The sequence below is a fragment of the Galleria mellonella genome, unplaced genomic scaffold (assembly GCF_026898425.1).
Source record: "Galleria mellonella isolate WM207_F2 unplaced genomic scaffold, CSIRO_AGI_GalMel_v1 utg172, whole genome shotgun sequence".
In the NCBI taxonomy this organism is placed as follows: Eukaryota; Metazoa; Arthropoda; class Insecta; order Lepidoptera; family Pyralidae; genus Galleria; species Galleria mellonella.
This window is the reverse complement of record NW_026442015.1, coordinates 4,394,410-4,409,852: the sequence shown is the minus strand read 5'-3', so window position 1 is coordinate 4,409,852 and position 15,443 is coordinate 4,394,410. Positions and strand designations below refer to the sequence as shown.

At 34.3% G+C, this 15,443-nt stretch overlaps 1 protein-coding gene across 3 annotated transcripts in view; it reads left to right on the top strand.

Moving 5' to 3' along the window:
• Positions 1-15,443, top strand: part of LOC113509269 (putative fatty acyl-CoA reductase CG5065) — a 50,028-nt gene that overhangs the window by 3,428 nt on the left and 31,157 nt on the right. The window contains exon 1 of one of the 3 annotated variants that reach the window (XM_052893013.1): positions 10,087-10,250. The exons of 1 other annotated variant lie outside the window; for it this stretch is intronic. The gene's annotated coding sequence lies outside the window, so the exon portion shown is untranslated. Of the gene's footprint in view, positions 1-10,086; positions 10,251-15,443 lie in introns of those variants that run through there. One more of the 3 variants, XM_052893015.1, reaches the window with a different exon arrangement.

Genomic DNA, 15,443 nt, shown 5'->3' with positions numbered 1-15,443 from the left:
AATGTCAAATTTATTATTTATGGGAGTCACTTTTAAAGTAACAGAGTTGCTACTTATGAAGTGAAATACGGGAAGTATTGCATCAGGCCGTCTCTGTCTGTCTTTGTAGTGTAAGTAGGGTTGTCAAATTTATTATATTACTTGCTGACCCCGTAAATGTAGTTTTGCCATATAAATTATTTATAGTGAATATTTTGGTAGCTAAATCACAAATAACTAACTTGATGTAAGTATGCGAGGATTGGTTGTATGATTTTTCAGTCATAATTAAATATTTTTTGATGCTGAACAATAAAAATTTAAATTGATTGTCCAAAAAAAAAAAAATTCTAGAAATAGCCTGCGACCTCAGACCTACCAAAATACACATAAAATGCCATAAATCGGTCATGCGGATGTCATGTTTTGGAAGAGTTCAATAATAAACCCTAAGACACATACGAGATTTATATATATATATTATTTATGTATGAGTTATTTATATATGTCAACATATTTATTATTTTTAATAGAAACATCTATAAAGTTTCCTTCTATTATTGTACGCATATTGCCCGCTAATAATTAATGCTCCTTTCCACTCAGGGTTTGCTGGAAGAGAACTCTTACAGAGTTAAGCTCGACTGTTGTACATCTTTATTTTATATATATTATATGTTGTAATTTTTTGTGTACAATAAAGAATAAATAAATAAATAAATAATATATTAATTAATTAATTTATTAATATAATAAATAATATCTCTCTTACAAAATAATTGACACGCTGAGTATCTTGTAAATACCGCCAATATCGGATTTTAATTTGGTAAAACATAATTATAAGTCTATAAAATGCATTTTTTTAAATGTGTGAGAATAGAATGGTAACACCGTCTGCGTTATCGATATACGCTGGTGAGGCACCAGTGAGAGATGATAGGTGAGGATGAAAGCAGGTCAGTTACGTGACGAATCGTGACGAATTGCACAAGTATTAACAACGATGGTTTCCAAGGGAAACCGTGTGGAAATTCATGTGATAGGGTATTTTGCTAGCAGTGGGACTGTTACTCCCCATTACTGACAATTCCTTCTCCTCCTCTAGAATACATTATGTAGCTTAGAGTGGGTGTGTGTGCAAGAAATATTAGTAAAATAAAACTAATATTTGGTTATAGTTTTTAGCAATTTTGTCTAAATTGGTGTAGTAAAGAATACCCATAAGGAACTAAACCTTTTCACATTATTTTGGTCACATTATCTCGTTTTTGACAATTTTATGGCTTGGGTCCATTCCTTTCAATTTATGGAAGGGATTGTGTAGAGTATTTTGTCACTAGAAATAATATAATGTGTGTATTGTATGTATGTCTCTCTCTATCTGTATGTATGTCTTTCTCTCTATTTGCTCGCTTAGCTTAGTAGACCTTAATATTGTTTTTACTATAAATTAGAGAATTTTAAAATTTCATCTTAATGTAGCCTGGAAGAGATCGCTTTTAACGTAAAGCTCGCCCATTGTTTTCTCATTGTGATTATTTCTTGTAATTGTTTATATTTATAATAAGTTTACTATTGTAATCTTTTGAAGGAAACAAAAAAGGGTATCCATCTATTTTAGGATGATTTATTTCAGTATTATCATACTTTAGTCCTTAAGAATGGCAATGTATAGACGACACAGTATACTATGTTATGTCCATGGTACTGCTCATGTCTATAGGCGACGGTGACCACTTTCCATCTGGTTGGACGTCATCTGTACTGTACATATATAATGAACAGTATTTAAAATATTTTCTCCTTTCTATTTTTTCCTTTAATAATAATGTTATCAATATTAATAGTATTTAGATGTAAAGTGTGCATATGATTATTTTTTGTTAACTTAATAGATATTTAAATCGGTGTAAAATAAAACTTCAAGTGATTAAATATAGTTTAGTTAGCGTAATCATTTTTATTAGTATAAAGTTCTAATATTTTCTTATAATATATATATATATATATATATATATATAATGCGTAACAACCGTAGTGGATTTAGATAAAAATATTATTGAAAATTAATATAGGCTTTAGAAATTTTCACCGGTGATTTACACGCCAAGCCCGTGGACAGGATATCCTCAATTTGTGATAACGACCTCTTCATAGGCCGATAACATAATTTTGTAATGGCTTGATATGCCAGGCCAAGTGATGAATAACCTTGTTAAAGGTCAACGAACTTTTGAAACTGGTATATAATGTTTTTGTTTATATACCTATATTATTTTAGGCTTTAGGAATTTTTGTTATTAAAATAGTTATTGTAGTAGAACTATACCTATAACTAACAAACATAACTCATAAGTATGTTGGTGTATTATATATTACATATTTTATCAACATCATCATCATCATATCAGCAGTTAATTGTCCACTGCTGAACATAGGCCTCCCAAATAAGGGAGTAAGATTTGCAAGTAACTGCCTCACTTTACAAGCAGGCTAGCAAACGCAGTTAGGCTTTTGTGATGTTTTAAAAGGGACGCTGCTGCCCATTCCCCCACTTTTCACGTTCACTTAGTCGCCTCTTACGACAACCACGAGAAAGGAATGGAAGGCCCATTCTATGCTTGGACCACACGACGATCTTATGTACAGGCTGAAGTTAAAATTGTTAACATCCTTTAAATAGTGTTCTACATTCTACTAAGGGTATTTTACCAGTGAAATTAAATATTTTCTTTACTTTTTTCATATTCTACTCATTCACCAAAGAAGATTTTGTAGAAAGGTCATTTGTTTGGGCACTTCTGTTCCATTCGTGTTTCTATCGTGAAGCAGTTATGTCTGAATGGCTGTATTTCGGTTTGAATGGTGGGATATGGCAGTGAATTTACGGGGTATCACGGGCGAAACAGTATACTCTGTTATGTCCATGGTACTGCTCATGTCTATAGGCGACAGTTACTACTTTTCATTAGGTGGACCGTCAGCCTGTTTGCCATTCTAAGTTGCAAAAAAGAAAACTTTTTATTGCAGAGCCAAATCCAGCTTATTGCGAATTTGTTAGAAACATAATTCCGTGTTCTGAATACAAATATGTCGAAAATATTGTATGTATGAGATATTTTGTTGTACATCGTTGAATATGGTTGTATTTTGTTATGATCGAAGTTGCTATGTTTTACTAGAGTATGTTAAAACACCTGAGTCCACAGGAATGGCAACGCATTGGGGGTATCATGGGCGAAACAGTATACTCTGTTACGTCCATGGTACTGCTCATGTCTATAGGTGACGGTTACCACTTTCTATCAGGTGAGCTGTCAGCTTGTTTGCCATTCTAAGTTGCATAAAGAAAATATATGTTGTGAATTTGTGGCCTGTAATTTAACATTTATAGTCGCGTGGTCCTAGGGGAAAGGAAGGGGTGGCCTATTCTGTGCCGGATAGAATAGGCCACCCCTTCTTTTCCCGTGCGTGTCGTAAGAGGCGACTTAGGGAGCGCGAGATTAAATATCTTAAAATATCTTTAAAGCTCGGTTGCCAACCCGCCTGCTAAGCGTGGCAGCTACTGGCAAAACCCCCCCAAGGGGAGGCTTATGTTCAGCAGTGGACAGGCAAAAGCTGATAGTACGATGATGATGGTGATCAATTAACATTGAAAATAATAAAATTATAATAAGACTGTGTTTGTGACATGAGAGATTTTTAATTTTTAACCAATTATTATTTATTTCATTCCTTCATACTTTTTCTGTGTACTGTCAAATACTTTTATGATATCTTTTTATAACTTATGACATTGAAAAATATTCAACACGCTGTAATATATCCTATTTTCAAAATCCATGCGTACGAAATTACTGTCAAAACCTAGAACTTACATTTTTTATTTAATAAATTATTGAATTTGCAACGTAATAAAGAATAGAATTTGAAACGATAAACAATAACAGACATTTTTTAACTTGAAATTCTTGCTCTACGTTTTAAATTAATATATTATTTATTTCATTATTATGTTAACACTGATGTCATAAGTATTTGATATTTTTAACTATATTTATAAACAAACCTATTTAATGTTGTAAAGAATTTCTTGAATAAGGCTAATAGATCACACTCCACATTTTTTAATGGATGATAATGAAATGGTAACCCCGCCTGCGCTATCGGTATAACATACGCTGACGGGGTACTAATGAGGGATGATAAGTGAGGATTAAGTCAGGTCAGTCGGCCCATCGTGACGAATTTGACAATAATTAATCACGATGGTTTCCAGGAGAAACCACGTGCAGGTCGACCTAACAGGATATATTGCTAGCAATGAGGATTAATAATATCCTCATTACTAAGAATCCTTCTCCCCCCGGACATGCTTAGTTGTAGATAATTGTTTAGTTGTAGATAGAATTTCTGATGAAATGTTCACGAAACAGATACACAATACAAATGTTAAGGGGGAAAGGGATTGTTAGCAATGTAGTGTGACAGCCCCATTGCTAGCAATATGTCCTATTAGGTCGACCTCCACGTGGTTCCCCTGGAAACCATCGTGAACAATTCTTGTTGAATTCGTCACGATGGGCTAACTGACCTGCTTCATCCTGACCTATCATCCCGCCGGTGTATACCGATAGCGCGGGTGGGGTTACCATTCCATTATCTACCACTAAAAAAAAATACAAATGTTAATGGATGTAAGTAGATTAGACTTAATTTTCATGGTCAAGTTGACTATGTTCTATTTGAAGGTAGAATTTAAAGACACCGGAACTGGGGTGTAAACATGAGATGAGTTCTGAAAGTACAGAAAGCCAGAGATACAAATACATATATACACACATACATATACGTCACGCCTGTCTCCTATGAGGTCTGAGTCCTCAGAAATGGCAACTCATGGGGGGTATCATGGGCGAAACAGTATACTCTGTTATGTCCATGGTACTGCTCATGTCTATAGGCGACGGTTACCACTTTCCATCAGGTGGGCCGTCAGCTTGTTTGCCGTTCTAAGTTGTATAAAAAAAAGGTCAGGCAGAAACAATGTAATTTCAAATATTTTGATTCAAACTAACCTCTTTTACTTCTTTCACATCTATTAATCTATTCATGCTTATCGGTTATGCGTACTATTATTTTGGCCCTTTTCAGCACATCGTCTGTTTGGTCAACATACGTTCCTCTAGGGCAGGAATACCCAGATTGGTCGATATCGACCCCTTGGGCTCGAAATCGTATCTCAAGGGTCGACATAAACGTAAACTAATTTTGTGGGTCGACCTATTAATTAACACGTATTTGAAACTTTCAAGATACTGCGTGAATTGTGTTACATATACCAAATTGTTATAAGAATGCTTACTATTTTAGTAGGTGAGTATTTTGTATCAATACGAAAAAGAACAAGAGATAGAGTTTTTAAAGTAATTTAGATCTGGGGGTTTAACGTATCACTTCATTTTGGGAACAGGGTTCTCTTGTCTGAAATAGTTTGAGAATCTATGATCTAGGGCGCCCCATACCAACATCTTTATCCATTTATTCTAGATCATTGTCACTAAAGACGAAACGTATCGTGTTTCATTCCACATTTCTGTCTAATTACACTATTTCTCATCATATTTTAATGCTAAAAGCTCTCATCTCTGTAGTATTTATCCTGCTTTCTTGTATCTTCTGAAATATCCGCAATTCATTTCCATATATGAGTGTTGACACCGTTACAAGTGGCGAGGCGAGTTTTGCTCGATACATGTTTTTGTTTGTTTGCTATAATTAAGAGCAGTTCACTGTTAATACAGTTTCTGTCTTTTACTCTTTCATTTTTATTTTTATACCTTTTCGTGTAGATGCTTCATTCATTACTGTCACCATTTGTTGTAATTCTTACTTCGACGATACAAGTAGAACTTGAGAAAAATAGAAGTGATTCGTTAAGTTGTAGTCCGCAATCAGACTCTTTCTAATCGGTCAAGTAACTGTCTATGAATAGGTTGATCAGCAAAAGCGATGCTACATAACCCTGTTTGAGATCAAGTTCAATGCCAAACCAGTCCATGTAGATCTCGTTTATTCTAACACTGGCACTCGAATACTTGTATATGATTTTAAATGCTCGTATCAAATTGCTGCCCACCCCATACATGGCTAGAGTTGAACATAGTTCATTCCATTCTATCCAAAACCTTCTTAAGATTGATGAAGACGCAGGAAATCTGATATTAAGCTAAAGTTTTCTCAGCTTGCATAAGAAAAAGACTTGATCCGTATATCCCAATCCCAATTCTCTTTTGAAATCTGGCTTACACATCCCAAACTTTATCCTTCGTTTCATTCATTATTCTTTTAAAATCCTAGCATACAATTTACCTAAAACACTAAGAAGGATTTGCCGTGTTGTTCCGGCATAGAATAGGCCACCCCTTCCTTTTTCGTGGGGATCGTAAAGTAAGGGTGTCATAAAATAAGCTAAGGGAGGACGAGGGATGGGCAGCAGAGTACCTCTTAAAATATCTCCAAAGCTTAACTGTGATTGCCAATTCGCGTGTCAAGCGTGGCAACTACTGGCAAACCCCCCTCCCCGCTCCCCCAAGGGGGTGTCTTATATCCAGCAGTGGGACAGTTAAAGGTTGATATGATAATGATGATGACTAAGAAGGCTTATTCCGTGAAAATTTTCGCGGAATAAACCTTCTTAGTGCCTTTATATAGTGGCACAATAACAACTTTAACCCAGTCATTTGGCACACAAGCGGAGCGTCAACATTTGTTAAACAGCAGGTAGGTACAGCAATTTCTTCACTTTTTTTTTGTGCATTTTCTATCGAATCCCACTGCCTTACCAACTTTCATTGTCTAGGAATACATATTTAGTAAAAAAATATTTTTTATTCTACAAATGATTTGAGATTTTCTTCCACAAGGAACAAAGTCTTTCATCGTGGTAAAACAAGTTGAATTCAAAATGAAACTACGGAACTGATTTCAATACAATTTCTAAGAGAGTAATTTGAAATTATATCTTTTGGATTTTTCTAATTCTATTAAAGAGGTAAAACATAAAAAAATACATACGTATTTAGAACCTCCTCGGTATTTGAAGTCTGTTAAAAATTTAATGTTATCAAAAATCTATTTACATAATCCTTTTTGCAATCAATAGGGTTTATGTTCATTATGTTCGTGTTGGTTCAGTATTTATTTTGCTCCGCCAGAAACAGCGTTTTTGGAGCAAAATCCTAATTTTCGACAAAAAAGAGATTTTTAATTCGATAATTTTTTTTTAATGTTTGTTATCTAATAACTCCGTCAGTTATAAATAGATGAGGAAAATTATTTTTTATTCAGAAAGGATCTACTCATAGGTTGGTCTCATAGAAATTTTATCAAAATCAGTGCAGTAGTTTACTTTTGAACTCTACATAATTGGTTTTGCCACATTTATAGTCCGTTTTATTTGTGGAATTTAATCTTATTTATAAGTTTTTTTATACAACTTAGAATGGCAAACAAGCCGACGACCCACCTGATGGAAAGTGGTAAGTAAAAATGGTAGTGTTTCCATTGAAACAAACTATAATTCAACATTATGTTGTATTTTGGTTAACATTCTATCTAAAACACAAAATGTTACACGTGTAAATTCACCCTTATCCCACTCTTCAAACCGAAACACAGCCATGCAAACACAACTGCTTCACGGTTGAAACACGAATAGGACAGAGGTACCCAAGCAATCGACTTTTGTACAAAGTCTCCCTCTGGTTGGATATCCCCATTAGTTTCAATCGGGTGCTTCATTTAAATATTAAATATCAAACGACCGATATATAGCATATTTTTTAATGCTCAATATATAGATGTTGTAACTAAAATATATGTGTATATTGCTGTGTATTTTTATTATTATATCAACCGTTACCTGTCGACTGCTGAACATAAGCCTTCCCCATAATGGGGAGTTTTGCCAGTCGTTGCCACGCTTTGCAGGCGAGTTGGCAACCGCAATTAGGTTTTTACACATGTTTTAAGAGGGACGCTGCTGCCCATCCCTCCATCATAAGCTCTTTTAGTCGCCTCTTACAACACCCACGGAAAAGGAAGGGGTGGCACTTTCTATGCCGGGACCGACACAGCGATATTGCTGTGTATGTATATTACCCAGTAATTTGGGCACTTTCTGGCCCTGTTAAAAATTTCGTTCATTGTAGTTAACAGTGATGCACCTCGATTGGACATTGATAGTAATCGATAATATACGAGTGGCATAGATAAAGTCGGCAAATACATAGATTAATAAAATAAATATGACACGCATTAAGTATTTAGTAAAAATATGATACATTTTTTTTTTACATTTACAGATAAAATGACGCCATGAAATATGAAACTTATCGAAACTGTTAAACTGTTATCATTATCAGTATTATTACCTGTTATTTACTATATACTTATAATACTAGGAATAACTATTACGTACTCCTTCAGAAATTTTTCGGATGAAGTCGAAATTTTTGCCATTTATCGTATATAAATTTTTAATAAATATTTATTTATTTATAACAAAGCAACAGATTACAAGTTAATACATTAGTGAAATAAATATTACATAAACCAATCTCTTGTTAGATATAAGCTCGCCTTTGTACATTATGTTTGAAATTAATTGTTGTTAACATTGTGTTTGTGTACAATAAAGAATAAAGAAGAAGAATAAAACAGCATCAAATTGTCACTCCAATACTACTCTGCTTAACATTAAATATATTTTTTTTATACAACTTAGAATGGCAAACAAACTGACGGCCCACCTAATGGAAAGTGGTAACCGTCGCCTATAGACATGAGCAGTACTATGGACATAACAGAGTATACTGTTTCGCCCATGTTACCCCCCCCCTCCTCCTCCATGCGTTGCCATTCCTGAGAGCTCAGATGTTATACCTGAAATTCAACACGATGGTTTTTAGGGAGGACCACGTGGAGGCCGACCTGACAGGGCATATTGCTAGCGATGAGACTGGTAGTTCGCATTACTATTTCTTCCTCCCAAGCTGAGAATTTTGTTATAGGGATTTATTTTGAGCGTTCCTTCTATTCCGTTAATGTAGTCTGTCCCTTTAGTATCTTCTCATGACATCCTGAGGATGAAAAGCTGTGATGACGCATTTTATTCTTGCTTCGTCACGGACCTAGAGAGAATAACCTATACGGATACAAATGCAACCAAATATCTCGAAAACCAACTTTCGATTATGTCTCAAATTACGACCGCACAGCGATTTTATCTCGAAATTAAATTTTTGATGTTTTGTTGATTTTTCAAAATATTCAATTATAAATAAGTTTTTATTTTTATTAAATTTTATTTAATCCACATTTTAGTGAAGGTAACATTTTTAATGGTACTGAAATTTATTTATTCAATAATAATCATGCTATTGTGTTTGAAATAAGTTACAATATTTTATATAAAACAATAATGAAATAAATAATAAGTTCAACTAGAAAATATTGATTAACTTATAGATAATAAATAATACTAAATTAAATTATATAATTATTAAATTTGTCCAAAGAATAAAAACATCTTTTTAACAAAATAGCTTTAACTTTGAAAGTATTTATTTGAGCCAGATAATTCGAGATATATTACGAGTGACGAGTACAATCGAAATATTAATAAAATGTTTTGCTTACTTGACAAAAAGTACAAAAAGAATTTATCCAATGTAAAAATTATTATATTAAAGAATCTCTTGATTATCCTCCTAAAGGGAGGATAAAAGAGCATACCATCACCAATAAAGGCTTCGAATTCAAATCTTTTATTGTTAATTATGGGTATAAAGTTCTTAAAGTAAATAGTTTATTTATTTATTTATTAATTCATCCAATAATTAAAACATGTTCTCAGGTAACACAGTTACACCCATAAACTACTATTGCATACATTTATCGTGTAAATAAAATTCTATAATGTGCTTTCTTGAAGCCTACAATATTTTACAATTAAAATGTTGTCCGCTGTATTCACCGCTTACCTGCACGCTATACCTCATGGGTTAGTACACACAACTTTTACTTTACAGCTCGTTACTCAGGCCAGTCAACTTTTTACCAGCGTCGCGGATGCAAGGTTTTACGTTACTCTCTTATAAATTACGTAAACTCCGGTATTTTGTGACTTGTGACGATTTTGTGAATAAAGGTTGTGTTCAATTTATGTGATATTTTTCCTAGTTGCGGTTAAGATTACTCTAATAGTAAGTTTAGTTTGTCTATAGTTTATAGTTTTAGTGGGCTCTGTCTTGTTCGAATGTTTCTTATTATCCAGTGTTCCAAAAATAGTTCTGTATCTATGGTTATGTGGCCTGAAAGGAAAAGTTTTAGATATTGTTAATTATATTTCTATTTTTGCAAAAAAAAAAAAAAACTTTAAATGCGGTTTAAAATATACAAAGCAGGTGGGAGGAGGGCTGATTTAAGTCGTTAATACTCGTAATATGAAAGATGTTAAATTGTTTTTCTTTAAAGTAATTTTTATTTTTTTATGCTTTCGTTTGAATTAGTTATAGATAATATAGATTAATTACAGTTAAATATATATAATTACTACCTTTTATATGAAGTTAGTGAAACGAAATATAAGCCCAATCTGACATAATTACATACATACATACATATTTGTCACGCCTGTCTCTCATTAGAGTAGGCGAAATAATTTGGTTTATAAATGTATTAGTTGATACCATAGAAAAAGTGGTTCAATGTTTCTAATTAAAACAGTTTTTTTTAATCTACCTAAATAAATATTAGAACTAAATAAAAATTAAATTAATTATAATGTAGTCCAAATTTTTTATTACTGTTATAACTAAAGTTAATTCAAATAATTTAAATAATAGTAATAATTATTACATTTATATTGACAAACCAGAGGGAAACTTTGTACAAGAGTCGTTTGCTTGGGTACCTCTGTCCCATTCGTGTTTCAGTGAAGCAGTTGTGTTTGCATGGTTGTGTGTCGGTTTGAAGGGTGGGATATGGCAGTGAATTTATAGGGTACAGAGGAATAACACCTGAGTCCTCAGGAATGGCAACGCATGAGGGGTATCATGGGCGAAACAGTATACTCTGTTATGTCCATGGTACTGCTCGTGACTATATGCGACGGTTACCACTTTCCATCAGGTGGGCAGTCAGCTTGTTTGCTATTCTAACTTGTATAAAAAAAAATAGTACTATGGACAACATAAAATATACTGTGACTCACGTAGTACTTTCTATACATTGCTATAAGGACCTTTTACAATTGTAGGAAAGCAATTTTGGACTGCTTCAAAATATTCTACGTTAGCCTTCTTATGTAAAATGTGTATAAGCGTATAATATATAAAATTCCATAATCACGACATACACCATATAGATAACGCAATAACGAAACGTGAGTTATATAATACATAATTAATATACATCGTGTAACGGAATGGGTATCCTACTCTCCTACTAATATTATAAATGTGAAAGTTTCTTAAGATATTTGGCACACGCCGTCTCTACTTCCAAGCACGTCCATGATGGTTATGCTGCAGTACACCAGAAGACTTTTTTTTTAATTAATAAAATGGTTGTTTAAAGTTTAAAAATGGAATGGTAACCCCGTCTGCACTAGCAGTATACGCTAGCGCTGACGGGACATTAATGAAGGATGATAGGTGAACATAAAAACAGGTCAATTTGGCCTAACATCATGATCACCAGGAATTAACCAATATAATCTAATACTGAATAATAGTGGCACACGGACAGACAACAAATAGTTTAGATGTAGAGACGTTATCATTTATCAAGATCTCACGACGATGGATAGATTGATTAAGACGTTAAGAGTTAATAAACGAAAAACTCACTCCATTTTAATAATTTACCACAGGGAGATTTTGTACAAAAGTCGATTGGGTACCTCTGTCCCATTCGTGTTTATAGTGTTCAGGAATGGCAACATATGGAGGTAAGAAACAGTATATTGTATTGTGTCCATGGTACTGCTCATGTCTGCAACGGTAACCACTTTTCATCAGGTGATCTGTAAGCTTATTAGCTATTCTTCAATTAAAAAAAAAAATAATTTTGTTATAAGTTTGTTCGCGTGATTGGGATAAAAGTACTTTCTTCTACTTTATTTGTACCAAAATAAAAGGTAACAAACAAACATGAAATGAGCTCCCTGTCGAGATTTTTCCAGGAGACTAAAGCATGGGGTGCTTAAGAAATCTACCTAGTAGTGCAGGCGTTTATAGGCTATGTTAATCGCTTAAGATCAGGTGGGCCGTATGTTTGTTTGTCACCTTAGTGGTACGAAATTTAGTATAGACGTACTATATGGGATGGAGAAGGATATAGGATATTTTTTGTCCCAGTAAGTAAACTTATACCGGTCACGGACGAAGTCGCGTGTAAAAGCTAGCGACTAATAATTTGCAAATGTAGCATCGCGAAACTCACTTTAGTAAACTTGTAACAAATATTAATTCATGAGCCGATATTATTTGACTCAAGTTTCGTGAAATACGGTCTAGGAAATTATAAGGATAAGCGTATTTATAATAAAGCAAAAGAATATGTTTGTTTATCTAAACGCGCTAATCTCCGGAATTACCAGTCGGATTTGAATAATCTTTTTTTGCATTAGATCTCGAATCTCGAGAAAAAGCCAGGGTATATATGAGTAGCTAGGGGGGGAAGGGATTGTAAATGATGGGGTATAACAGCCCTATTGCTAGCAATATATCTTATCAGATCAACCTCCACGAGATTCCCACCGGAAACCATCGTGGCTATTTCTTATTGTATTCGTCACGATGGGCTAACTGACCTGATTCATCCTCACTTATCATCACTCACTGGTGTCCCACCGGTGTATACCGATAGCACAGGTGGGGTTACCATTCCATTATCACCCATTAAAAAAAATATGAGTGGCTAGAACTTTTACGTATATGTATGTGTGTCTGTGTGCGTGTGTGTGTGTGTGTAATACGTAAGTATATAATATTTATAAAAGAAAAATGAAAGCGCTTAGTCATACAATTCGTTTCCAATTCGAGATCAATTAAGTGTCTTCAAGTCCAAAACTTTCTATTGTCATAGCATTGCTCCGTAAGGCTAGAAGTCTGCCTATTATTGTCTAATACCTCTCTATGATTAGGTTACACCCACTCACTACTGGGCTTAGGTCTCCCTTTTGTCGCGCCATTTACAAATGCCCTGTGCTGATCTCATCCACTGCTTCCCCGTTATCCGTATTATGTTATCCAATTATCAGGTTAGTGGTCTTTGACTATTGTCTATGCAACAAATAAAAAATATATCAAATTTTTGTCTATGAAATAGTGGTCTATTGACTAACAACAAAAAAATTACACATTTTTGCCTAGGAAATAGTGGTATATTGACTAACAACAAAAAAGTCAAATTTTTGTCTATGAAATAGTGGTCTGTTGACTAACAACAAGAAAAATATGTTAAATTGTTGTCTATGAAATGATAATCTTGTCGTCCATCAGTGCGTTATTAATTTTGTGCAAACTATCTTTTTGCACGCTTCTTTGTACGCGTGGATTTTAATAGTAGGAAAGACAATTAAATAGACCTTCAAGAACACGAGTGTAAATACCGCAACTAATTTGGTGCAGAATGCGTAATGCCCAAACAAACATACAGACAGACAGACAGATAAACATTCTAATTATTATATTGCTTTTATTACGGTTTTATATAAAGATAGGATGAGCAGCAGCGTCCCTTTTCAAACATCACCAGAGCCTAACTGCGACTGCCAACTAGCTTGGCAATCGTGGCCACTATTGGCAAATCTCCCTTTTAGAGATATACCTATGTCCAGCAGTGACGACTAGTTAATAGTTGAAATAATATAAATATTTATTGATGTTAGTCATTCAGTAAACATGCTAGTCGGTGTTTGCAGAGACAGGAGTCTCACGGACTTGATGACTCCTCTGTAGTCATTGACCTTGCGGTGAAAGTAAGTGTACGACCCAGTTTTGTTTGTACCAACGCACTTGTACTGGGCCACGTGATTGTATGGTGTGAGCGTGATGCCATTTAACCCACATTAAAAAGGGTTGGTTTCCTTTTTTATGGGCACGGCTTGGGTACGTTTGTGCCACTTCTGTATTTGTCGCGTTTGCCGCTGTATTTGCGTGGATGTGTTTCGGTTTAAAGTGTAGAATATGACAATTTTTTTTTATTTGTTACAAATAAAAACTATAATATTCGTCATTAGCATCTTCATATCGGTATCTTCATATCGGCATCTTCATATCGGTATCTTCATATCGGCATCTTCATATCGGTATCTTCATATCGGCATCTTCATATCGGAATCTTTATATCGGCATCTTCGGATCGGTATCTTCATATCGGCATCTTCATATCGGCATTTTCATATCGGCATCTTTATATCGGCATTTTCATATCGGCATTTTCATATCGGCATCTTTATATCGGCATTTTCATATCGGCATCTTCATATCGGCATTTTCATATCGGCATCTTTATATCGGCATTTTCATATCGGCATTTTCATATCGGCATCTTTATATCGGCATTTTCATATCGGCATTTTCATATCGGCATCTTTATATCGGCATTTTCATATCGGCATCTTTATATCGGCATTTTCATATCGGCATCTTTATATCGGCATTTTCATATCGGCATCTTTATACCGGCATTTTCATATCAGCAATTAACTGTCCACTGCTGAACATAGGCCCTTTTCTATTGGAGGATTTTAAGAGTAGTTTAACATCGACTGTAAAATAATATTTAACAATGAAGAAAAAAAGAAATGTTATAATTCAAGTAAACATCATCATCATCATCATCTCAGCTGTTATCTTTTTCTATAGACTGAATAAATAAATAATACTAAATTTATATATTTTTGAATAGCCATTTTATCGTAATTCCACCGCCCATTCTGAAAGCCATTTCAGCCAAGAATAATGGGCAAGAAACTCAGATCTTGCTTTTTTTTTCAAAAAGTTAAGTTACCTTAAATATCTTAGTACTGGGGGGGGGGGATTGTTAGTAATGTGGACTACCAGTCCCGTTGCCTACAATATACCCGGACAGGTCGACCTCCACGTGGTCCTCCCCTGGAAACCATCGTGCTAAATTCCAGGTGTATTCCTCACGATTGGCTAACTGACCTGCCATTTCATTCTCACCTATCATCCTTTACTGGTGCTCCGCCAAAGTATACCGTTAGCGCAAGCGGGGCTACCATTCCATTATCATCCATTAAAAAAAAATATCTTAGTACTCAGAAATGGCAATGCATGAGCGGTACCATGGGCGTCTTAGTATATCTATGATTTTCACGGTACTGTTTATATCTATAGGTATCTATTATTAGTTTCCATCAAGTG